The 26393-nt window shown below is 28.6% G+C and overlaps 1 long non-coding RNA gene across 1 annotated transcript; it reads left to right on the top strand.

Annotated features, from left to right (window-relative positions):
• The first annotated feature begins 2029 nt into the window (after positions 1–2029).
• On the top strand, positions 2030–25240 carry LOC136090503 (uncharacterized). The gene is made up of 3 exons (XR_010643451.1): positions 2030–2188; positions 24758–24936; positions 25026–25240. It is a non-coding gene; the product is annotated as an uncharacterized LOC136090503 (long non-coding RNA).
• The last annotated feature ends 1153 nt before the right edge of the window (positions 25241–26393 follow it).

The raw sequence follows: 26393 nt of genomic DNA, 5'->3' as shown, positions 1-26393 counted from the left end.
AGATGTATAGATGTTTTTGAGCAGAGTTGAAGTAACTTGCTGTTGTACCTTTGATGATCTGCTACTTAGGTGGGTTGAAACATTTACCTTCTCCTGCCCAGGAGAACATTTGTGGGGTAAACCTTTACCAAGGTTACAAAAGCAGTTAGGGCATAAAATAAGAGGTTTTTCTGACTTTGACTTTTCAATTCTAGCTTTAGTTTTCTTTAGTACCTTATGATCCATGGATTTTGCCAAAGAACAGACTGTACACTGTATGACACAGTCTCTTCCAGACTTGAAAAGCATTAGATCCGCTTGCTTCCAGTTTTCAGTAACATTTATTGGAATAGGATTATTGGAAGCCAGCTTGTACATGTATGATTTGCATGATGAACAAATTCCTTAGAATAAAACTAAATTATGAATTCAAAAATAATATCTGTTTTTACAAAGTACATTGTTGTGAGGGAGCTGTAAGACATGTTTTCTTTAAAAAAATATTTAGTTTCATACATATTGAATCGTAAAAAAAACAACTGTCAAAACACAATATTAAATTGACTACAATACTTAACTTATTGCATTTAAAGTTTTAATGTAAGTTTTACCTGTTGGATACTCAAACACATGTCTTGAATAGTTGGGATTGATATGATCTTTGATCATTTTCTCCAGTGTCAGGTTTATGGGTATACAATTTAAATCTTTCAGATGGCAGCAGGCACAAACCATTCTCTGATTGTCCTCGTGACATCTCTTATACTTATTCTTTTTAAAGAGTAGGCGTGGCATAACCTTTTGGTTCGTTAAACTAGTTTTGTAGATTTTATTTTTTATTTTTCCAGATTATCTATTTAAAACATATAAGTATATATCTAGCTACATTTTAAGTTTCGAAAGTGAGCATAAGAAGACAGTAAAAACTAGAATAAGTGTTTATAAGAAATACTATTTTATAGTAATCCATTAAAATATAGAAACAAGAAAATAATAAAAACGAGAATACATAAAAAATACTACGACTGCAATTGGAGAATCATTGTGTTAATACACATTTATACATATATACATATATACATTTATATATATATATATATATATATATATATATATATATATATATATATATATATATATATATATATATATATATATATATATATATATGACTAGTTATGCATCAAAGCTACAAATATTGATATATAATGGGAATCAGATCTAATTTTTTTGGTTTTTAACTAAAATGTCGTAGTCTTGTTATATTTAACAAAAAATAATAATAAATATTGTATTATCAACCATATTGTTGATTTAAACACTAATTACAGAAGTTAAACCTTTTAAAATTTTAAAAAAATCTTATGAAATTTTTGCAAATTTTCAAATTTAATTTTCTCAAAAAGGGCCACACATTAGATTTTTTTAAAGTCAGAACCTCATAATGTATGACATTAGTGACCTAAATCCATTGAAACTTCCGGGGTCATATCATTTTATACCTAAAACCTATATTTGTGAACTGTGTTTAGCAATCTTCATTTTAAAAAAATATAAGGACTTTTTAAATAATGTGTTTTCATTTAACTTTTGATGTTTTAAATGTCAACCTACTGCTAAGAGTAATTTAAAAAAATTTTAAATTATAATTAATATCAGCTAAATATCTAAAAACAAATAAAACTACTCATTTTTAGAGGTTTTCAAGTTTCAATGTGATATTCCTTAATTTTATGTTTGTTTTTTTTTATTTCTAGTGAAAAAGTTGAAATAAAAAAAATTTAGGGATATCATATAAGAGATATTACCCCAACGTATATATTTTTATTTTATAAATGTTTCATATTTGAAAAAATATGTATTTATAACCAATAATACCTGATCGGCAATAAATTTAACATGATCAAATAATATTTATGCCAATCACATGCATGACTTACCATGAATTCCGATATACACTTTATATGAAGGTATATTTTTTTTTTTTTTTTTTTGCAAAAGATTAAGTCCATGAAATGCATGGTAAACATTTGCAATCAAAAATGACAAGAAGAATTACATTAACCCAATGAAGCATATAGCTTCATTAGCTGAATAAATATTTTTGTTCTCAAATAGGTTCAACCTTATTTATTATAGCTGTGTTATTTTATGTCAAGAAATACGTTTTATACACACTGTTTAAAGTGATCTTACATCTAAAAAAAAGGTTTGTTATAAATTTTAAATAAGTTTTTATAAATTTTTTAAGAACAAGACAAACAAATAAATGTTTTTCTTGACCGCATACAAAAACAAGGTGATTTCTGTTTGCTTATGCTGGTGATTCAATAACAGCCCGGAAATTTATATATCAGGTGGACAAAGTCGACTTTCCCGATAGCGCATTTACGTTTGCTCAATGTCACAAAAACTTTTTTAAAGTTCGTTGGCCGATAGTCGGTAACCGACGATGACTCAACTTGGATTTGATAGTCGGTGCGATGTTGTAGTCAACAGATAGTCAAACGTTGTACTAGTCGTCTTCTGAAATTGGGTACGTTTTGCATTGTAACGTTGTGGAATTTCTATTTCAAATTCCACAACGTTATACTGCAACACGTATTACTTAATGGTTTTAAATTAATTTTTTGTGATTGTAAAAACTTTGTTTTTAATTCAAAACAGAGAGAAAAAAGTTTGTTCCCATAATTATTATAATTATGTAAATAAGTTAAAATGTTCGTACTAGCTATACGCATATATATTAAATATAATTAATGTTTTTTTCAACGTCATGGTTATTTGAAGACTATGAAATTAAAAAGAACATTAAGTTAAAGTTTTATTACCAATAGATGGAATAAATATTTTTTTCTATTCATCAAAGAAAAACGAATGATTTTTATTTTCATTATTTTTTGATTAGTTTTTATAAACTATAAACTTTTTAAATTTTAGTTTTTATAAAATACGAGTTTTATAAATTATAATTTTTATAACTTACAATTTTTAAAAAATAATTTTTGAAAAATATACTTTTTATAAATTGTAATTTTTAATTAATGAGTTAAGTAAAATTTATTAAAAAAAACAAAAAACATTTTTACAAATGTTAATTGCTTTTTATCATAAGCAATTTCTATTTGTTAATTTTTATTTTACTGTTCAACTTTAAATTGTATTTAATTGTTGTTTGACGCAAACTTAAATTTTTACAAACTCATTTTTACCTAAAAGCAAGGCAAAATTTAATAATATAGTCGTCAATAAATAAAGGAATTTATATTGAAACCTTCCCAGAAGACCTTATTGTAATAGATTTGCAGCGGACCTATATAGGTATTTTGAGCAGTTAAATGAAATTGAACTCATAAGCTACTTAGTTGAGCATTACTGACATCCGCTATACGTGGCCAGCCGAATGCATTCCTACAAGGATAAAGTGGTTATTCATATGTTAACCACTTATAGCAGCTGACATTATTAGTTCATTAAGTAGTGGAGAAATAATAAATAATATGTAAAATAAACAAAAAATATTTTTTCCCTGTAATTTCCCATAGACAACCTTACTGACAAAATATAAAAAGCTGCAATGTGTAGCCATCTAAAATATGACCTTCTAATAAAATATTTAAGTTGAAAACGTATTATTATCTTGTTATTATTTCTGCAGATAGCTTTGTTGTAAAGTTGATATAATATGCATATTCTAAATATTGAAATTGACCCTAAAAATATTAAAAAAAAAAAAAAAAAATGAGATTGTTTTGCATTTTCGAAAGTATTTTATTTTCAAGTTTTGAAGGAATTGTATAAAATACTTATATAATTCCTCCTAATAATATATAGAAAATTTGCCAGTGTTGTTGTTATTAGTTCTTTAGGTAGAAATGGCGAATTTATTTATACTGACGTACAACGTTTTTCTGCTATTAAATTTTTATTTGTTAATTTGATCACAGTAGTATTCATCTTTATAGCATATATGATAAGATTTTAGAAAAAAGAATTTTATTTTTTGAGTATTTTTCACAAAAAATATAATTGTTTGAGGGCAGGATCAATACAAAATCATTACTTTTGAGGGCAAGATTAATCAAGGAAAATTATTTATTTGTTAAAATTAATTATTAATTAAAATAGGAAAATAGAGTTGAAATGTTCATAAGTGTCCTGACATCTATTATGGACGTTTATAATATATTATCTTATATTATAATACAATATACTATAGTGTAATATAATATAATACGCTGAGAACGTATAAAATATACCTTGGTCCACGTCTCTTATTTAAATCTTTTCAATAGTAATTCAATTTTAATTCAATAGTATTACATGTTTTGCGATTGCGTCTTTTAAAATATGAACCTTTTGGTGGACAATAAGAATTAGTTTCTCAAAGTTTTCCCTATTGATCACTAAAATCTGACATAGTTTCAAATGTTGTTCCCTGGTTAATGTTAATGAGGATATTTTCAAATGTTGTTCCTGTCAGAAATTTTGAATACGTTATTCATCAAGGTTCATTTCGCAAAAACATATAAAGTTTAAATTCCTTAACTTGTTTTTGCAAATGCGTTTTCGATAATAGTTTCAAATGATTTAATTTTACCAATTCCAATACCAGACCCAATTAAAATATTTTGAAATTTTTCCGAATAACTTGTTTATAAAAACTTTCATAGTTATCATTTGACAACCATAGAATATTTTTTATCTTAAAATCATATTTTATTTAATATGATTTCAAGTTAAAAATTTAGGTTTACAGTTTTACTTTTACATGAAAATTGAATTGTGGATATATTTCCTCAATTTTCATTTTTAGCGTTTAAATTACTTTCATTTACTTAGATACGGTAATGTTATAAAGCAGGTAGACCAAAAGATCGAAACTATAACAGCCGATAGTGATTCCTGTCGTATTCGCTTCCTTTACCTCTCGAAAACACTAAGCGATATGTCTTATCCGGACGTAAAACAAAGATAAACCATTAAGTTGAGGATTTGCCCTAGTGGCAACTAATAAACCCTTAAATGGGATAATTATAGAGTCCCAGCTCCCATTTAAACCCGCTTTTAAGGTGTGTGGTATACCAGTCTCTTAATGATTGGCAAAAAAATGTCACTTTTTTCTAATTAAATTTTTTTAAGTGAAGAATGACACGCTGTCCCTTGTCTCTTATAATTAAACGTTTTCGTTCAAATTTTTATTTCTGTAAACTTTTTTTTTATTAAAAATTGCACATTTCAATTCTAATGCAATAGTATAAGTCAAATTCAAATTACTATGCTTTATTTATTTTTACTTCTGTTCCTATCAAAATTAGTTACTCTTGATCCGTCAAAGCAGGTTACGACGCTTTAATGAGCCAAGCTTTTTCTAGCGAATCTTGGTTTGTAGCCCCTATGTATCAATTAGCCAGAGAAGGATAAACCACAATATCTTTGAAACTAAAGTTTGCTAAAAATAATATTAATTTCAAACTTCAAATTTCAATACATTATTACTAGTTTAACTCCGCATTCTAAAATGAAAAAACTTTTATAAAAAAAGAATAAAACTTTTTAAACAAAGTTTATATAGAGCATAGTTTAGTTTTTAAATTGAAATAAAGAATTTCAAAAATAAAATCTTGAAATTTCATTTGAATCAAAAAAGTTGCATTTTAACATAATTGCTTATGTTTATCTAAATTTCTACAACATCCTTTGCTTCACCTTCAGAAGATTCGCGAGGAAAAAATGTCTAAATTTGAAAAAAATATTCAGATTCAACTATTTAATGAATGTAATGAATTCAAGAGTGTATAGATGTTTTTTGATGCGGTAATTTTGTCTCACTGTGCAAAGCATGATAATTTTACGTATTATGTCTTAAATAAATAATATATATAATGTATATATATATATATATATATATATATATATATATATATATATATGAATATATATATATATATAAATATATATATACATATATATATATATATATATATATATTTATATATATATATATATATATATATATATATATATATATATATATATATATATATATATATATATATGTATATAAATATATATATATATATATATATATATATATATACATATATATATATATTTGTATATATATATAGTTATATATGTTTATATATACATATTTATATATATGAATGTATGTGTTTTATATATTATATGTATATCTATCTCCATCTCTCTATATATATCTCTTCATATATACATATATATATATATATATATATATATATATATATATATATATATATATATATATATATATATATATATATATATAGATATATATATATATATAAAGGGGGATTTTTTAAGAGGGTTAGGATTTTATTTAAAAAAAAAAACACAAAATTTGATAAAATTGATGAATTATTTATTTGAGTCGATAGAACGGACGATATAATTTAATGTTTAAATATTACTTCATGTAAATGTTGGCTGCGGTTCCTTTTTATATGGCTCTTGCTTAAGGTCCAATTTTGACACACTCTCTCCAACATATCGGCCGGTATCTCACAAATAAATGCTTTAATATTAGCTTCCAGTGTGTCAACCAGTCAGTTGCTTGTTTATCTCTGTAGACATAAGTTTTAACATGGCTCCACAAGAAATAGTCCACAGACATTAAATTACACGATCTTGGCGGTCAATTTACAGACACCAAGTGTGAGATAAACTATTCAATGAACTCGCCTCTTAATAGGGCTATTGTTTCGTGTGATGTGTAGCATGTGGCACCGTCTTGTTGAAAGCACATGTCAGCCAAGTTTAGCTCTTCCATTTTGGGCAAAAAAAGTTTGTAATCTTTGCATGGTAGCGCTTGCCATTCACAGTAACATTCCAAACATTGTCGTCTTCAAATAAGTACGGCCTGATGATGCCACTGGCCCATATTCCACACCAAATAGTGATTTTTTGGTATGCATTGGTAGCTCTTGCAATGCTTCTGGTTGGTCTTCACTGCAGATGCGGCAATTTGCTTGTTAATGTATTCAACCAGAAATGAGCTTCGTCGCTGAACACAGTTTTTTCGATAAAAATGTGGATCTTCCTCGAACTTCGCCAGCGCCCATTCACCAAATGTTAAACGTTGTGGGAGGTCGTGTGGCTTTAATTCTTGCACCAGCTGTATCTTATAAGGTTTTACACTCAAATCCTTTCGCAAAATTTTCCACGTAGTGGAGTAACAGAGGTCCAATTGCACGGCAGAGAATCGACATTTCACGGTCATCACTAACACTGGCAGATACAGCTGCAATATTTTCTTCTTTCCTCACTCTACATATGCGTGTTGGTGGTTTAATGTCCATTAATGTAAACTAGGTTCGAAATTTAGTCACAAGCTTCTGACTAGCTCCCTCAGTAGACCGATCAAACTGCCTATAAATTGGAAGAAGTGCGCGATGCACTCTCTTAACAGAGCATGAATTTTGATAGTAAAATTCAATAATTTGCAAGAGTTGTTCATTCGTAAGTCAATTCATATTTAAATTATAGACCCCAACTTAGCAAGTTTGAAAATGACACAAGACACGATGCACGCGTGATCTGTCAAAATCAGTGTTGCCAAAAAGATACCAGCAAAAAAATCACTCCTTATATATATATATATATATATATATATATATATATATATATATATATATATATATATATATATATATATATAAATATATATATGTATATATATGTATATATATATATATATATATATGTATATATATGTATATATATATATATATATATATATATATATATATGTATATACATATATATATATACATTTACATATATGTATATAATGTATATATACATATATATAGATATGTATATATATATATATATATATATATATATATATATATATATATATATATATATATATATATATATATCTTTCTCTCTTTAAATATATATATATATATATAATATATATACATAGACAGAGAGGTAGATAAAGGGTACGTAGGGGTAAAATGAGGCACTTAAGTATAAACTTGTCTAATACAGCTCGTATATATATATATATATATATATATATATATATATATATATATATATATATATATATATATATATATATATTTATATATATTAGTTGAAAATAAATTAACAAAATTTTTTTTTCCACTCTGTTTAAATTTTTTTTTTACACTTTGTTTCATCAATAAAGACTCAGCAGAAACAAATGATCAATTTAATAAAACTTTAATTTATACCAAAAATTAAATTACAGAATGTTGCAAATGTCTTAACTCCTGTAAATTCCACAAACACGATTGTGGAATTTGCTGACACTATTATAAAAATAAATCTTTAGAATGGATTAAAAAGGGGGATTTAAAGTAAATATTATTTGACCTCATTTATTTTTGTAGTTTTTTAAGAGAGACTTATTTTCGTGCCTTTATTTAGAAATTAGTTCTGTTTTTTTGTTTAATAAGCATTTTCGGTTTGGATGTGTAATCATTTTAAATTTTTCTTGTAGGCATAGTATGCATTTTTTGGAAATATTGTTATATGCAGACGCTGCTTTAAGGATGGACCAATTCAGTATATAATCATCAATATATTCACCTTTTAATTCCGATATATATTTTGACAGCACGGTATCTTTTGAATACTTTTTATTTTTAAAAGATTTCTTATGATTGGCAAAACGCTTTTTCCATTCACCCTCTGTTATGCCAATATATTGTTTATCAGGTACATTCTTAGAGGAAACAACACATTTATGTACCACATTTTTTGATAAACAACTTCCACTCATCAGACAAATGATTTTTTGTTTACATTTACAGTTTTCTGTTGTTTTTTCATTTAGGATTTTTTTTTGTTTAACAAAGCATTATTGTTACCTTTTATAATACTTTCCATATTTTTTGTACAACTTTAATTGTATTTCGATTAAAAATTTTATGCAATTTATTAGAGGGCGGGAAATGCTTATCGACCAACTTTAAAAACACTTTTACTATGTTAGTGGAAACATTTTTGCTATACGAGGGGTTAAGCCAAATTACATTTCTAGTTCTTTTTCGCTTTTTTGTATTCTTTTTTTTAGGGTCAAATTTTAGTTCAAAATTTTCAAAACCACATTTTTTAAGGGCATCTTTAAATATTCGTTTAGAGAAATGAAATACATTTTCATTAGAGGAGTTTTGCTTTAGCCTGTTATTAATTGAAATCGGGATTTGTTTTAGAATTCGGGTTGGACGATTCGAGTCAATAATAATACACAATAATCCATCGTTTGGTTTTTTGAAATGCTTATATGAATTTTCAGAGAGGTTAAATGTGACATCAAGAAAATTCACAATTTTAAATTTATGTTTATTTCGATTTGGAAGCCAATATTTTAAAAAACTTTTATAATGTCTTTTCTAATTTAATCGAGCTGTGGACCAGATTTTTTACGCATTACTATTAAACCATCGTCGCGATGAAAGCCTAAATCTTTTATATTGATTATTTTACTTAATTAATCTAAAATGTATAGTCCAACAAGTTAACAAATCTCTGCTCCGTCATAACTGCCGATTGTTACATCAAAGCAGTCATGTATGTTTTTCTTTTTCCAAGTTTCTTTATTAAAATAAAGTAAGGTTTTTCTACAATGTTTTATTATACAAATTGTGTCATCAGGAATAACTGTGTGGCTTTTTTCAAATTCAATTGTCTTATCTAAAATATCAGCAGTTATTGAGGGGTAAAAATCATTAATGTCAAATTAAATAAATGCACAGTTATTTATAATTTCAATGATGGAGAACCAACTTATAACATCAGTAGTATTTTTCCACTGTTGCAAATTTAATTTAATTCTAAGAATATTATTTATTTTTTCCAATTTAAATTTGCTTACATGTCCAATATCACTTTTTTAAAGAACCAATAACCTGCAGGGAAGTTTGTTTTGAAATTTGGTTTATTGTCTTTTAGTGTTGGGAAGGCTTGGACAGGGGCAGTTGATTCGATTCTGTTATCAAGGTTTACTTTTTTAACGATACTTTGCGCTTCTAAATTAATTGCGTTTTCCAAATTTTTAGGGGCTTTTTCATAAGAACTAGTAATATTGTCGCGTAAAATTTTTCTGTTTCGAGTTGGTAAATGTTCTTTGTTTTATCAGCAAAAACAATATATCAGGGTTTGATTTAATTTTTTTAACATCTAACTTTAACTCTGCTTGAGATTCGTTTTCTATAGAGCGAAACTTAATTGCTTTAGTTAAATGCAGTAGGTCATTTTTAAAATTTTCCAAATCAAGTATAAATAGTGGGGCATTTTATGTTTTAAATCCATAATTTTCATTATAATCGCTCTGTTCTTTATATATATATATATATATATATATATATATATATATATATATATATATATATATATATATATATATATATATATATATATATATATATATATATATATATATATATATATATCGTGAGAGAGAGATATTATTTATTGAGACCACCTATCTGGTCTTATTCTGCTAAAAAGAGAGAGAAAGAAATATAATACGTAATTAAACTGTCACTAGTCAACCATATAATCTAACACGCTGTTACTTGTCACTTATTATTAGGAAATAAACAACAGCCAAATGAGCGGAGGTTGTGCATTTTAAACACTGAATTCATCTCTCTCTCTTTTTGCATATTTACTCCTTAATCCATTAGAAACATAACGTCTCCAGTATTCAACACTTTAACTTTCAACCCTATTTTTACCATGTCCATATCCTAGGAGGTAGGTTTGATTTCTTCATGGCTTTTTTCAAAGTTTGAACTAGCCGTTCGCCAGCACCATTTGTTGCGGGGTGATATGGAGCACCTTTGAGCAGGACGATACCTCGACTATTACACCATTCTAGAAATTCCGGAGAAGTGAATGAGGAATAATTATCGGTAACCAGAGCATGTGGATAACCGAAGTGAGCAAAGTCTTCTTCCAGTGACTCAATGGTAGGTTTGGCACTGATAGAAGACGTAGGATGAATACATGGATATTTAAATAGAGCATCAATCATGATAAGCCAATTGGTATCCATGAAATTGATTGCATGATCAAGATGTAAACAACTCCAAGAGCGTTCTGGTGGCATCCATGGATGTACTGCCGGTTTCGATGGAGGGTTCTGATTTTCCGCACAGGTAGTACACTGGTGTACTAGATTAGGGATAGCTGAATCAATGCCTGGCCAATACACGGCAGATCGTGCGAGTTGTTTCATTCGTTGAATGCCGAAATGATCTAGGTGCAGTATCTTCAAGACTTGATCTTGAGGGGTTTTGGGGATGACAACACGTGGACCATAGAACAAGCATTTGCCTGAAACTGAGAGAGCTTCGGAAGGTTTTTGGAATTCCCGTATCTTATCATTATTATTGGATTCGGCCCAACCATCTCGAATATTGCGAATAACTGCAGTGATGACAGGATCTTTGCTCGACTCGCGGAGCAGGATGTTTAGATCATGCATATTGATTTGACGGCTAACGGTTTTTACTACACAAATCATTAAATTTTCTTCACTACTTTACTCCCCATCCTAATTGCGGTCATGGTCAACCGGTAATCGACTGAGCGCGTCAGCGTTGACTTGTTCAGCTGTCTTACGAAACTCGATTTCGTAATTGTATAGGCTGAGAATTAGAGCCCATCGAGCCAGTCTATTTGCTGCCATAGCTGGAGTAGCCTTTGTTGGACCAAACAGAGCTAGTAGTGGTTTATGATCAGTGACGATGGTAAAAAAACGACCATAAAGAAATTGATGAAACTTTTTTAAACCCAAAATTATTGCTAACGCGTCTTTGTGAATTTGACTGTAGCGACGTTGAAAATCAGTCAAAATCTTCGATACATTTGCAATTGGATGTTTAGAGCCATCTACCAATCGATGAAACAATATGGCACCAATACCAACTTCTGAAGCGTCTGTTGCCATTCCTAACGGTTTAGAAGGATCGAAAAGAGTCAGAACTGAATCAGATGATAATAACTGTTTCACAGTTTCAAAAGCTGACCTTTGTTCGGTGTTAAGAAAGATGTGCCATGTCCACTGACATGGCACATCTTTCTTAATTTGGCGATTGAGCGGGTCTAATGTCATAGACAAATTTCGAGGAAGAAATTTGCCGTAAAACTGTACTTGACCAAGAAAAGATCGCAGCGTGTTAATGTCCTTAGGAACTGGCATAGCCAAAGCAGCATCAACTTTGTTACCTTTAGCATTACCTTCTGAAGATAACGTATGGCCAAGATATTCGATTGAAGAACTAGCAAAAATACATTTTTTTAGACGACAGCGTAGTCCGTTTTTACTTAGTTGTTGTAGAAGACCACGCAAGTTGGAAATGTGATCGGCTGCGTTGTTGCCACTCACGACAATATCATCGAGATAGTCAGCCACACCAGGTAGATCACTTGTTAACTTATCCATTGTCTCTTGAAAGTACCCTGGTGCTGAAGTGATACCAAATGGAAGACGTAGCTGAAGAAGAACACCAGTATAAGTACTGAGAGCCAGTCGTCTCTGAGAAATTGGACCCAAACAAATTTGATTATAGGCGTCAGCCAGGTCAATTTTTGTGTATTCATAACCGACACGCAGTTTACGCAACAGGTCTTCTGGCAACGGTATTGGGTAGCGATGATGTTCTAGCTGAGTATTAATGGAGACTGAATAGTACCCAAAAATTTGAATCTTTCGTCTTGTTGTCCCGGAAGCGCGTTATTTTGAATAGGAACCACAGATGTACCTTTGTCGTTGAATTGAGTACGTTTCCAAACCCCATGCTTGATACCAGCTTCGTAAGCGTCAACCAGATCTTCTTGAATAGCAAAAGGTACAGGTCTTGGACACCAGAAGATTTGTAGTCAGGCTTGAATTTTATTTCAAGTTCATAGTCTTTCAAACAACCCAATTCTGGTTTAAACAGGTCTGGAAATTCAGAACATAGGACTCTGCACCTTTGTTGGAGATCTGTGTCAGGTTTGAGATGCTCAAAGACCTTAGCAACAGCACTCTTGGATGATTTCTTAATCTTTTCATCAACTAAAAGATCAAGTAGCCAAATGCCAGATCGGCCAATAAGATTTAGTCCAAGAACAGAAGTTACGTGAAACCATATCTTGAAACAGGTTGTTGGAGCTTTAACTGATAATTCAACCTTCCCTAGTATCGGAAGTTGATGTTTGCTTGGTGACTTGAATTGTAAATCTGATGATTGAAGATGTGGTTTACCCAAACTTTGCCATAAGGTACGGGTGATGAAATTGGTAGGAGCTCCAGTATCGAGTTCGAATCTTATCGAATGCCCATTGATTTGGAGATTTTGTATAATTTCATTATCAACATTGATTTGGTTGACTTGGCAAAGTGCTTTAGTCTGTGCATAAATGAATATAGGCTTGACCGCCTTTCGGGATACGGCCGAAATATTAGGTAGTAATCTGCTTTGAATTGCATTTCTACAGCATCTGACTTAATATGAGGAATGCCTAGTAGCTTTTCCCGTTCTTTTTCACTAAAAATGCTAATCTTTATTTTGCGGCCGAAATTTGATGGTCGTTCAGATAAAACAAAATCATTTATTTCTACTCCTGAAATAGCTATAACACTGCTTATGATAGCAGTGCGCTGGTTGACAGAAAGACTTTCTACTACAGCAGTACTGTACACTATAAAATATTTTTAAGCAGTATTATAATTTGTTCTTCTTTGTGGGTATTATCATTTAGCTCTCTTTTAATGCTGTAATTGCATTCTAAGCCTAAATAATCATTGAAATCACATTCTGAGCTATAAGATATATGTAAGTCTTCCTTTTCTGAGGATACTCTTTTAGATTTTTTTTTGCAGATCTATCAGCACCTTTCTGACGGTTCTGATATTATCTTTTTAAAGATAATATTAGAACCGTCTGGACAACCTTATCTCTTATGCATATTTAAAAACATAATATTCATACATTTAGTTTCTTTTGGTCTTTTTCAATCCATTTTTATTTCATCAATCATGATTTTTATGTCGTGTCCTAACCAAAACCTTTTTAGATTTTATTGTAAAGGTCTCTTTTCCCTTGATTGTCCACGGTGACAATATGTTTTTAAGGGATTGCAGCTTTTTATATTTCATTACTTTGAGTTTCAACTTCTTTCTTGAAACTAATATTAATTAGATAATTATATCATTTATTTGCATAAAAATTTGATAAATAAAATTAACCGTAAAACGCATTGTATGCTACGAGTTCTGTATCCCCTAAGTTCCCAGGAAGCCGTCAGCTTAGATATAATGCAACAGTTCTCTTCTGCCTTTGGACAATTTGGTGTAAATGTAGAACCTTTGTCTGAACAACAAACTAAGTTTTCAAGAGCAATGGATGGTATACACTCTCGTAGTTAAAGAAAATACTGGATGATTTCTGATCGATCGGACACTATCGATGATAGTGTCATATTAGTTTTGCTTTTTTAACTAAGAATATTTCTTTGCTTATATTTCTTATTATACAAAGAATTTTTGGCATAAGTTTTTGTTTTACTTTTTATTTTATTTAAATTAACTATAATAATATATTTTTAAATATATTTACTTTAATTCTAAAAACAAATTTTATTGAGTATCATGCAATTACCATTTTACCCTCATTTAAAATTTGCTAAATCTTTTTAAAACAGCGGATGATGAAAATTAAGCATGGTTAATACATTAGCACAATGAAATCACATTGCTGTGATAAAAACAGTTTTGTGTATAGAAATAATTAAAAACTTTATCAAATAAAAAAAAAAGAGTCTTGTGTCCTTTCTTATATTTTTTTTATATTAATTTTAAAAGATATTTATAAAAATAATGTCTAATATATTTTTTATTTACACGGTCTTGCAGTTTTTTCTCCATATAGGAAAGTTAAGCTATCAAACAAACGCCCGTATAAAAATATATATATATATATATATATATATATATATATATATATATATATATATATATATATATATATATATATATATATATATATATATGATATATATATATATATATGATATACTATATATATATATATATATATATATATATATATATATATATATATATATATATATATATATATATATATATATATATATATATATATATATTTATATATATATATATTAGTAATGGTAAAACAATTTTTATACGGGCGTTTGTTTGATAGCTTAACTTTCCAATATGGAGAAAAAACTGCGAGACTAATTTACTGTACATCTATGTTTTCTCCACATACGATATTACCTCTATTCCACTCAATTCAACGGATATATTCTTAACGGATATAGTCTTAATTTACCAACAATTTCTATTTAAACTTAAACTTTTTCTATTTCATCACAAAAAATTAAAATGATACCACAATTAGGATTATCAGTAACAAAATTTTAAATAGAATAATCACGACTCAATTTAATTAAAGTCTTTTTTAAGCTATTTATAAAAGTAAAAAAAAAAAACTTAAATAATTCCTGTTACTTATATAATAGCTGAATTATATATGCACAATCTAACATCACGTGCAATCCTGTCCGCTTTCTCTATGCTATCTTTCTAACACGATTACTTCCATCTTTAGCTCTAAGATAACTTCGTTCCTCCTATACTCACTTTACTCTCGGCCGTAAAGCGGTTAAGACGCTCCTTCTTGGGGGGCTGAACATGTCTTTGCGTGCCTTGGTATGGTGGTCTCTGTATGGTAACTAGCCGGAGGAGAATAAACCACAATACCTATAAAAGTAAAAATAAAAAACTTAAATAATTCCTGTTACTTATATAATAGCTGAATTATATATACACAATCTAACATCACGTGCAATCCTGTCCGCTTTCTCTATGCTATCTTTCTAACACGATTACTTCCATCTTTAGCTCTAAGATAACTTCGTTCCTCCTATACTCACTTTACTCTCGGCCGTAAAGCGGTTATGACGCTCCTTCTTGGGGGGCTGAACATGTCTTTGCGTGCCTTGGTATGGTGGTCTCTGTATGGCAACTAGCCGGAGGAGAATAAACCACAATACCTATAAAAGTAAAAATAAATAAACAAAAAGTAATGAAAATGTTTTAATAATTTATTTATACTATTATATAAAACTGTTCTATCGCATTCTTGAGTTTAAAACAAGAAAAAATTCTTTCCCGAACTCTTTCTTTATATATTTTTGTAGTATTTTGTCATTTTTTGTAAGCAATGGTCGAAATATATTGACCACTTTACAAACTTTTTTAACTAATGGTAATATAAGCTGATGTACCGGAAAAAAATGAATTATCATCTTCATTTTTAGTGGAGATAATAAGAAAACAATTTTCGTTTTCGTAATCTTCATCAATTATTTCGTCGTTATTTATGGAATTGTTCTCTTTTTTAAATCTGGATGTGGAAAAAGACGTAATGTTGGCATTTTCTTCATTATGCAGACTAGCCTCATTAATAGGTTTTTTGTAGAATACGTCTTTAATGTGTTAGAAAAGTCTCCGGCTGCTAAGTCTTTTCTGATAACATATGACATTTAAATAATGTTGAATGATAAACCATCACACAGAGTTATCCTAGCTAAAATACTGATAATGAATCATTTATTTTATCCCTTTTAAAAAGTTGTTTATAGTTACTGAAGGTTTTAATTTCTGTACAAATTTTGAAGAATCTAAAACAGTGGTGCTTTCTATATTTCTTATCAAAAATTGATTTCTTGAAGTGTTTTTAAACAGGTATGAAGACCACTTGAAGAACCTCCGTGTGTTTTTGTTATTCTATCACACAATTTTCATTAGCACGCTGTCCTGCTTTTTTTCTTAGAAAATGAAACCGTGATGAATTTTTATAATTTGCTATGGAATGGTTCTCAAAATCTTAAATATTCATATCGGTGTTAAATAGAAATTTTATAAAAGTTTGATCGTTGTAATAAAGTATATAATTCATACACTAAATAAAAGTAAAATATTTTACTTACCGTTTGGAATTTTATATAATAATATCTTAATTTAACTATTATAGAATGTAAAAGTAACCTATGTTATATAACCGCAATTTAATTTACGATAAATTTTGTTTCAATTTATAAGATCAATTGAACTTTTAAACTTTTCATAGATTACTGTTATTTTCGCATTAAGAAATAATAATGCAAGTATTTTTTTGTATTAAAAAACCATTAAAAACATTATATTGGTAAAAATTATATCACATTAAATTGGTGAAATTATTTTGAATTAACCGAAATAACTTTTTCAAAACCGGCATTTCAGCAACTCTAGATTGTTCCAAATACCGGGATCCTGGTATCCAGAACCCCGTTATTCCCAAAAATATACCATAGGTTACAATGTTACCTCTTATTAGGTCAAAACATTACGTATTGCTTCGTAATATGTTATGTCTCCGTTACCTAAAAGTATCCGAAATTTTGCACGTAATGTTACGTTACAGTGTTATGTATTGTTACGTAAAACGTTGCGCTTCGATTACGTAAAAATAAAGGAAATTTTGCACGTAATGTAACCCCTATAACATTTTCAGGTTACATTACGTATTGTAACGTAAACAAGATTCGTTACGTTACGTGCAAAATGTCCGTTATTTTTACGTAACCGAGACGTAAGATTTTACTTAATGATACGTAACATTGTAACGTAACGTTACGTGCAAAAGTATAATTTTTACGTATCCGAGATGTAACGAATAGCGTATTAATACGTAACATTTTGACCTAATAAAACGGGATCATGATCACTAGTGGCGACTTTCATATAAGCAATATTTAATTGTTATCTTGTATGCGATTGAACACCCAATTATCGGCCTACAATATTGCTGCAAGTTACTCTTACAGCCTATATAATATAGGCAATTAAGAACGTACCATCGTCTAGAGAGTAAGGCGTAGACTAATGCCAATCACACAATGTATATCACATAAAAACTTACAACAGAATTTAAGTAACTAAATATATCCTCGTAATCATATTGTAGTTTATTTCTCTCCTCCGGCGTCTGCCTTGTAGAGATATTAATAATGAATACAATGGCATTTATTATAAGACGGTCCACTGTTCCACTACTAAGTCACATATAAAACTCACAAGAGTTAAATACTTAATATAAAAAAAAGAAGACCTCACATACACAAAAAAAAAAAAAAAAAAAAAAAAAAATAAACGAAAATGAAATTAAATCAAAAAACAAAACAAACAAAAAAAAAAACAACAACAAGAAAAACATAAAAAGCAAGATTCGAAAATAATCGAAAAAGTTCCAAAAATAATCTGGGCATTTTAGTTTAGAAAAAGATTGTTGTTTATATCTATTTTAATTTTGTTATCTTCGCTCCAGATTTTTTCACATTGTAAAAGAAAAAACTCTTTACTGTTTGATATTTTTGAAATTTCGAATTCTTCATACAAAATCTTTTTGATTTTGTTTTGGAATTCCTCTAACAAACTCACTTTAGCAAACATCGACTTTTCATGGAACGACCTCATTCTATTACAATATAATTTATATAAAAGTTCGTTAAGAATTAAATTTCCAATATAAAAACTATTTACAGGTGTTAAAGGAAAAAGTAAAGTTTTGAATGTATTTCTAAGAGGTGGATGATGTGGATAGATTTTATGAATAAGAGCGAGTGTGTATTTTATGAGTGGTTGTGCTTTTTCACATCTAAACATCATATGGGGAAGGTTTTCCGTTTTTTTCATACATTGAGGGCAGAGATCGTCTGTTACAAAGCCTCTTTTTTTAAAAATCGAGTTGGTTGGAATTGCAAAGTGTATTAGTTTGTATTTAATTTCGTCTGCTTTATTGTTGATGTTACTTTTGTGGATGTAGTTAAATAATTGGGACCAGTCTTTTGTTGTTATGTTTCTCATGCTATATTTATAGTAGTCTGCCCATCTGTAAAATTTTCCTGTTAGGTTTATTTCTGCATCATTTTTGGAGATAGTGTATACATTTTTTGGTTTGAGGTTTATAAATTTGAGAGAGGGTGAGTTTTTTAGATAAATAGATGTTAGTGCTTTGTTGTGGTCGTAATTTTGGCTTTGAGAATTTATGAGGTGTTTCCATTTCGGTGGTAGTGAATTTATTATTTTTGTTAGAAGGTGTTGCTTTATACCGAGGAGTTGACTCTCTAGAAAGCCGTTAGCAAATACTTTTGAAATGTCGCCTATCTTGATTATGCTGTTGTTTGTGGATTCTGGTGATGGTTTAAGGATTTTACGCTCGTGTCTTATATATGGATTGTAGAATATGGGTTGGTTTAGTACTTCCTCGATGGTAAGATTTTTGTGGTTGTTGAATTTTCTATAGAGATGACTCCACGTTTTTATTGTTTGACGGTAGTAGGGGGGTAGAGTTTTTAATGAGTTTGAAGAATGCGTGGTGAGAAATATAAGATTTCCTTGATTTGCATGTCGGTAATTATTAAAAATATGAAGGGCTGAATCTTTCCACGCTCCCTGCTTGCTGTCATCAAAATATTTGGAAATCCAACTTAGTTGAATCGATTGCAGTTTTTTTTTCACGTCGATAATGTTTAAACCGCCTTTATTGATTGGGAGTTTGGAAATTTGTTTAGGTGTTTTTATGGAGCTATTATTCCAGAGGAAGTTGTCGATTTTTCGTTCTAATAGTTTTATGGTTTTGTCACATGGTATAGGTAGGGTGAAAGCAAGATGCCATAGGCCACTTAGTAGTGTTTGGTTGATTATTAGAGCTTTTCCTTTAATCGATAATTTAAGTCTTTCCCACTTTTCTATCTTTTTGTCCAATTTTTCTATGCTCTCGTTCCATTGTCGGTTGATATATTGATTAGAATTAGAGAAATTAACACCTAGACTCTTAAGAGTAGTATCATGCCATACGAAATTTAGAAAACTGTCTTTTATTATAGATCTGTTTCGTCCAAGCCACAGACCTTGGCATTTGGAAATGTTCAACTTTGTTCCTGTACCTCGTTTGTATATGTTTAGAGCGTTGCCTAAAGCTATTATTGAGTTGTCAGTCGATAGGAAAAAGACAGTGTCATCCGCATACTGTTGCAGTTTAGTTTCTTTATTGTCGATTGTGATTCCTTTAATTTCTGGATTTCTCCTAATAAATCCTGCAAAAACCTCTGCCTGAATTATATATAGTATCATGGAAAGGGGACATCCTTGCCTAACTCCTCTGTATATATTTATTTTGTTTGATAAGTAACCGTTTATTTTAAGATATGCACTGATGTCATAATATAATGTTTTAATTACATTGATAAAGACAACACTAAAACCAAATTTAAATAAGCAATCATATAAAAAATTCCTGTCCACACGGTCAAAGGCTTTTATTTGGTCTATTGACACAATGGAGGCATCTAAATTAATTTTGTTAGCTATATAAATTATGTCTCTTGTATATGCAAGATTTTGATATATCGTTCTGTGGGGAACACTTGCTGTTTGGTTTTCGTGTATGATTGTTGGGAGTATTTTTGCTAGTCGGTTTGCTATGATTTTGGTGAGTATTTTGTAATCTGTGTTTAATAGAGATATCGGTCTCCAATTGGAAATGTCAGTTTTTTCGCCTTTTTTAAATAAACATGTTATGATGGCTTGTTTTTGTGTTTCCGACATCTCGTGTTTTTTTATGATATCATTTAGAATATTAACTAAAATTTTACCAATAGTATCAAAGTTTGATTTGTAAAATTCGACTGTTAAACCATCATTCCCGGGTGATTTGTTATTTTTCATATTCGTTAATGCGTTTTTGACTTCAGATAACGTTATTGGTTCGTCCAATGATCGTTGTTGTTGTTTAGATATTTTTTTAATATCCGAATTATCAAGTATGAATTTTTGGAGTGTGATATCATTTTTAGTGTCTTTGTATAGTTTTTGGTAGAAATGTTCAAAAGCTTTAGTGATGTCTTTGGTGTTATTTTTTTCAATTCCGTCTTTGTCTTTTATTAATGTTATGACTTGTTTAGGAACTTTTGATTTTTCCAGGTGGAAGAAGAATTTGCTCGATTTTTCACCCTCTGTTCGCCATTTAACCTTTGCTCGGATTTCAGCACCTTTGGCTCTATTTTTTTCATACATTTCAAGTTTTGTTTTTAATGCATCACTCAAGTTTTTCATTTTTGGGTTGTTATGGGCTTTTTTTAACGAGTTTTTTAATTGTTTTTTTAGTCTGTATTCTTGAATTCGAGTTACTTTAGCTTCCGTTTTGCTGAATTTTTGTGAAAATATTTTTATTTGTTTTTTTAGATGGTCCCAGTCAGTAGTTTTATTTTTGGATTGATCAATTATTGAGGCGTGTGATTTAATAATTTGGGAAATGTTTTCAATGTATTCTATTTTTTTTAAATTTTTATTATTTAAAATCCAAACTTCTTTTCCAATATCAATGTTATTTATAGAAATCGCCGCACATACGGCATTGTGATGATCAGTAAATGTCATTGGTTCGTGTTTAATGGAGGTAAAATGGCGCATGTGTTTACTTATATATATCCGGTCAAGTCGAGAGAATGTTACGTTGTTTGTTGATTTATAGGTGTATTCTTGGGCATGTGGATTAAAAATACGCCAAGTGTCTTCGATGTTTAAAGTTTTTAATAAAGTTTTAAAATCATTTGTTGACAAACATTTTTTTCTGTTTATTTGTGGATATCGATCAATATCATCTAGGACCATATTAAAATCACCTCCAAATATGATAGACATATTATTTAAAATTTTTGTTTTAATTGATTTTGTTATTTCTTTAAATAAATTTTTCCTTTTGATTTGGTCAGCATAACTTGAACCGGATTTTCCGTAAACATTTATTATTAAAAAACTGTGATAATCGTTTCCTACAAGTATGTAATTAAAGTGACTTTCGTGGTCTTCGTAATGGTCAATTATTTTTAGATTATGCTTTGTTTTATTAATTAATGTTATAGTACCTCCTGTGTGTGACGTACCGTTAGAATAGTAGCCAGGATTATTCCAAAGTTTTATAAAATTTTCTGCGTTTTGTGCATTAAGATGCGTTTCTTGCAATAAGAAAAAATCAAAGTTCATTTTTTTAAATTTTTCTATAATTATATCCTTATAATATATCCTTATAATATATAATTATAATATATCCTTATAATATATAATTATATCCTTATAATATATCCTCGTAATAGATGATAGTAACACAAACCTTACCATTGTATATTTTAATCATCATAATTAAAATTAAAAATTGGCAAAATTGACATTATATACACGTTTTTGCTTGTGGGGTAATAAAAACAAAAGAAGTGTTACGCTGATTAAATAAAAAAAATTTAAAAACGTTTTATTTATATTAAAAGTTTTAACGTAATTAGATATAAAATATTGTAATTAACATTAATAATAAGACGTTTATGTGTTGTGTATATATACATATATATATATATATATATATATATATATATATATATATATATATATATATATATATATATATATATATATATATATATATATATATATATGTATATACGGACCCGTAACGTGAAATTTTTTAGAAAAAAGGCAGATTATAATAGTAAATATACATTTTTCTTAATTTTACATTTAAAAGTTGTTTGAAATAAAGAGAATATGCAAATAAAGGGGGATTGATCGCACCTGATTACCCTCCTCCCTCCTCTTCATATATATTTCAAATTTCATATAAAATTTATTGATGGCGATCAGAAAAAAGCATTTAATTCAGAAGTTTATTATAACGAAAAAAATAATTAACATAGTAATAATATAATCTGTGTACATTTTGCCTCTAACTACTGTCTTTGGTAAACGAACTATCATCGTTGCAAATATCATCAAAGGCGTTAGTGTCAGAATTATCATTACCAATAGATTCAGGTGCAATACTAGCCTTCTTTGGTGCCCGACTAGGTATGCCTATTAATCTGGCTTCTGCCTTGATTACTGCGCGTTTTGCATGCATTGGCATTCGTTTTAGTTGATCCCCGAGCGCCTCTGCTACCTTATGGGAGGTTAATGCGTTTTTGCGATCTTAGCTGCAGAGAATCTTTAAAACATAAAAATAAAATCTACATCTTTAAAGGAATAGAATCGGTAAAAAAAACATTTATCCAATTATATAATTATTGAAATCACATTAGCACAACAGTAAAACTTTTTTTGACAAAATAAATAAATTTAGCGGCAAAACACCTCGAAAAATGCCCCAAATTGTCCCCAAATTATTTGACTTTGAGCGCAAGGTAAATCTCAATATTTGTAAAAAAAAAATGCTAATGTGATTATAATGGTCCAATTTCTTTTTTAGATTATTGTGTTTTCTGGTTTCTTCGTATTTGTTGTTTAAAATAAAATAAAGTTTCGCAAAATTTAGTCAAAAAAATAAAACTTTATTGCGTATTTGCCCGTAGTTTTTTTTTTCCTAAACTTTTTTTTTTAACTTAAACAACATTTATGAAAAAACCGGAATACATAACAATCTAAAAAAAATTTGGGTCATTATCACATAAAAAATTTTGTTTTCAAAAAATATTTAGCGCATTTTCCGGGGTTTTTTGCTGCTTGAGCACAAGGTAAATGTCAATATTTTTAGAATTTTTTTTTTTGTAATCGTATTTTTTTCATATTTGCTCCATATTGGGTTTCTTGTGTATTTTCGTTTTATAATAAAAAATTTTTGAACACCCCTTATGCCTAGTTTAAAAGCCGAAAATTGCAAGCATAATTTTAACTATCATTGCTAATTGTATATGTATAAATGTATTTCTAATTAGGAGTCGTTCATTAAATACGTACGCTTTTATTTCAATCCTTCTTCCCCTCCCCCATTTTTAGTACCCTCCACCTCAATAAAAGATTCTATTGCGTCACGTAGTTTAGTTACGTCTCGAATCTATATTTAGTAACGTTATGTTACGTCTTATTTGGTTACACTTTATATAGTTAAAAAGAAAACTAATTGAGACGTAACGTTGCGAATTGAGAATTTTTTTTTTTCTCGTGACAAAGTAACCAATTGAGACGAAGCTATTTTACAACAAAAATAAAATAAAAGATGATTTTTAGCAACACGGCAATATAAAACAAACATTTACTGCATTATCAAGTTTATTTACTTAATATTTAATTAAAAGTTAGAGAATGTAACCTTGTTACCAATTGTAACCGATTAAGACGTAACGTAACTTTAAAATGTTATAGGGGTAACAAATATCGTTTACGATACAACATTTTAAAGTTACGTAACGTAACTTAAAAATGTTGTTAGCGATGTTTATTTTTTATGTTTATAGCAATAATGTATTATCAACGTATGTATTTATATAGACTTCATTCTAATTAATTAATTTAAATTAACTTGATAAACTTTTTTCTATAGAATTCCTTCTAAATTAAGAATAAATTCTATAAAAAACTGTTTTTATAAGACTATAAAGTTGAAATTTTATCTATAAAAACTCTATAGAGATCAAGTATTTCTATACAACTTTGATAGAACTAAAATATTTTTATAATAGCTCTATAGAATATTTTGTCATAAATTGACATTAGATGTAGGAAATTAATCAAATTTGTTCAAGCAAACTGTTTTAACATTTGTTGTGAACGGGACATTATACATTTGTTCATATTTATATATAATTTGTAGATCTTAATCATTACTATATTGTTGTAAATAATATACTATCACTCACATAACAGCTTTAAAAAAGATGGTTTCAAAAACAGCCACAATTCTAATTCTCATAATTACACTCGAAATTACAGTATCGCATGGAATGGTTCTTGATGTGCCTCAAGTTTTAAAGCCAACGTTTGCGCGATGTATTCTTAAAACTGGTAAAAAAAACCAATGTGCATTATATGCAGGAAAAAATAAGGTAACTAACCTTAAATTCTTACTTTCATTTTATACTATTATATTTTATAGCTTTTTAAATAAAAGTGTATATTTTCCTACGTTATTTAGAAATATGTATGTATGACAAAGCAGGAATGTTTTAATAACCAACAGTGCAAAATTGACCGTCCTTGTAATACATAATAAAAAAGAAAATTTCTACCAGTGAGGATATAAGAATAAACAAAACGAAACTCAAGAGAAAACAAGAACTTTCATCTGATATTTTTTGTTTATTTATTTTACAAATCATAATAGATATTAAATTTTTTAAATTGGTGTCACGGAAAATCTTCTTAATAATACAGCTCATACTTTAAAAAAAAGTTCAAAAGTTAACAGAAGAAACACCTATCTAAGATTACTTCATAGCGCAAAACCCATATTTTATTTGTATTCAATCATGTTATATTTAAAGTGGATATAATCTTGCATTAAACCATTGATAAACAATTCACATAGGTATCGTTCATAAAGTACGTATGCTTATAAGGGGATGGAGGGAGTGTAAAATAACTAACAATTAAAGAGTTAATTTTCCGAATAAAGGTTCCAATTTTTTTAATTAAAATTTTCAAATAAAACTATTTATTTATCGAAAAAACGTGATTTTTATATTTAATTATTTAAGTAGATTAAGTCTTTGTTCGACATATTTCAAAAACATTGGATTTATATTTGCGTGCATTAAATATTATATTGAATGAAATCTATTCAATAGTTAGCCCAAATTTGAGCTTTAATTTATATCTAGAAGACAAAGACAGGATAACATTAGCTACAAGAAAACGATTGTCAATTTTATTGCACTTTGGTTGCAACAAAACTGACAAGGGTTTGTCTAAATTTAGGTAGTAAAAATATACATCCATTTGATTCATTTGAAATCTATTTAAGGTCATGTATAAATAGTTTATTATTTGAAAGCGAAATAATGGGTAAAAAAAATTTGAAGATGCTTTTTCATCTCCTGGTTTTGACAGAACATAAGCTAATATAATAGTTTCAAACACAAAAAACATCAGCAAACTTTTGTTTTATATTCTACATTCGTATTATCCGTTTTCTCAAAAATATTTGAATGCGTTATGTATAATAGAATTTATGGCCATTTCAAAAAAAAAAATTTTTTTTTAACCCAAACAGTTTGATTTCCGAAAAAATACTTTAATGAGCGTGTAATTATTGAGTTAGTTGACAAAATAACTAACGGGTTTGAAAAAAATCAGTTTACACTGGAATATTTAAAGATTTGTCCGAAGCATTTGACACAGTAGATCACTCCATACTTTTAGAGAAGTTAAATTACTACGGTGTAACAAACCAAACATTTAGTTAGGGTTAAAAGTTACCTTACTAACTGAAAACAGTATGTAGTCTATCCGGATTTTGATACATTAAACATTTTGTGTAAAGTTCCACAAGGTTTAATCCTCA

Source organism: Hydra vulgaris, chromosome 14, assembly GCF_038396675.1.
Source record: "Hydra vulgaris chromosome 14, alternate assembly HydraT2T_AEP".
In the NCBI taxonomy this organism is placed as follows: Eukaryota; Metazoa; Cnidaria; class Hydrozoa; order Anthoathecata; family Hydridae; genus Hydra; species Hydra vulgaris.
The sequence above is the reverse complement of the archived record's forward strand: the minus strand, read 5'-3'. Positions and strand labels throughout refer to the sequence as shown.